The sequence below is a fragment of the Poromitra crassiceps genome (assembly GCF_964638095.1).
Source record: "Poromitra crassiceps genome assembly, chromosome: 8".
NCBI lineage: Eukaryota > Metazoa > Chordata > Actinopteri > Beryciformes > Melamphaidae > Poromitra > Poromitra crassiceps.
In genome coordinates, this window is record NC_139629.1 from 45,678,587 (window position 1) to 45,681,086 (window position 2,500).

Consider the following 2,500-nt stretch of genomic DNA (forward strand, 5'->3'; position numbering starts at 1 on the left):
TATTCTGTATCTCCCCAACATAACCCCCCCCCCCCCACCCCCCCAGCTTTTGGTTCTTGTATGCAACCTGATCCATGGTTGAAGCTGAGGTATACTGTAAGCTAGATACTGTATATCTTTTTTTTTTATCTTTTTTTTAAACAGTAAAATTCAACATCCAGACATGTACGGGATGTATTATGAGATACAGAGAAGAGCAAACAAGCTGTTTAAAAAGACAAGATTCTTTCACACACTATATTGCACTTGCATGCATAAACACACACACACACACACACACACACACACACAAACACACACACACACACACACACACACACACACACACATACACACACACACACACACAGTATAAACAGGCCATACGACAGGGGCAGTGTCCGTCTGACCACAGAGGCCTACTCTTTCAACAATTGCTTTCTTTGTGTGTTCTAGTGTTTGTATTCATTGACCCCCCCCCCCCCCCCCCCCCCACACACACACACACACACACACACACACACAGCCATCTGCTAATAATTAGCAATCTTCTGATTCCAACCTCTGCTAATAGTTTTCTTTTAATGAAGGTTGATGGTTAAAAAGAAAGAAAGCAAGTTTGAAATATGCTGCGCTGTGTGGAAGCAGTGGGAACCGCATGTTTTCTTTAGTCTGCCACAAAACACACTCTGACCACATACTAACTCACACATACACTTCATTAGTTCAGCTTTAAACAAGGCAGAGATTTAAACATGGCAGAGATTTAAAGATGGCCGAGATTTAAACATGGCCGAGGAAAAAGAGATTCAAAAACGACAAATCACAAGGAAATATGAGAGAGAGACGAGCAGGGGGGCGATTTTCCGGCGGGATGGGGAGGAGGGGGGGATTTCTCTCCTGCTTTTGATATCCCCTCATACGTCTTATCCCCGCTTCTGCTCCGACTGGATTAAATAAATGCATTTCCGACGCCCAACAGTGAGGGCCCAATTTAGAAAGACTAGACAGGGTTCCCGCTCTTCACTAGAGATCATTTTTCAGGATTTATCAAGGACTTTTTCAGTGATGATCTGGCTGCTATTACAGACAGTTCTGCTAATACACTAATATCCTCTCTGTGGAAGTCTGATTTAAAAGACATGAATCTACGGCTATAACCTATAGACCAAATCAGCGGGATGTTTACATTTACTTCCGGGTACCCCTGGGTCCACACATTATAATGGCGGTGAACGGCACAAACTGACGTGTTGAAGACAAAAACAGACAAAGAAGACAAAAATGGTTCGTCCGTGTTGTGTTGTTGTTTAATATCATTCATAACAACACTTTCACTAACGTTAGTGGAGACCAGACTAGCTAATTTACCTGTTGGACCAGACCAGAGTAGACTTGAAGCTAAATTAAATTGACGTGGCGTCAGTAGCTCTGTTTGTAACGTTAACGTAACCTCGCGTCACCAGGCTCTTCTACGTTAACGAGTCTGCAAAACAGCGAGTTTGACAGACAAACAAACGTTATTACCTAGCTAACACTACATAAAACAAACACAGAAGAAAGGCTAGATACGTCGGACAAGCATGTTTACCAACCGTTTAACCATTTAAATTGAAAGTAGTCGGCCGAAAACAACGAGAGGGTTTGACAGCATTTATTTGACAACACGCACATTTAAACCTGCCGCCTTCCCCAAGTGGTACCCGGAAGTAAATTTGTTTACATGGTGACGTCACGGTGATTTGGTCTATATATGAAATCATCTCTTACATGCTTAGAAATGATCACAAATTGATCATAGAATAATCATGCACACACCTGCATGAATGGCGATGGAATGTATACTTTTAAGAGGGGATGTGTTCTTGTGTAATAAAAAATACCACAGGTACCAGCCCAGCAGTCCCTAATATTCACATTTGAAGGATAACGTAACTTACAGTACATTATTCAGAGTTTCGGCCACTTAAGTTGTAATGTCATCCAACCTTCATGTGCTACCTACAAGGTGACATGACTTCATCCAACCTTCATGTGCTACCTACAAGGTGACATGACTTCGGGGTGCGTTCACAGCATTTCCACAACATAACCAAGAGGGGGGCCTATTCAAAATAACTCTGATCCATAAACTACTAATTTGAAAGTTAATATAATCCTGAACATAACTTTAGCCCTTTCAGATGGCAATGTCATCAGTTTTGGGGAGCTCTGATAGATAGCCAAGTAGTTCATTCTCGGCTAAAGGAAAATAAGAAAATGTTGAAATTATTTTCCCAGGACAACATAAGATTTTCTAGGACATTAACTATTTCTCTCATTTTCCATGTGTTTTCCATGACTGGAAAATTGGTCAACTGTTTTCCAGGATTTCCAGGACACATGCATAGCCGTTTTGGCGCGTACGAGGCGGAGCGCACTGGACGCACTTCTCTCTCTCTCTCTCCACGGGTCCTTGTCCAAGCGGACTCGCGGAGTAAACAGAACTACCACTCGTCCGTGGTGTGTGCGGCTGTCGGTG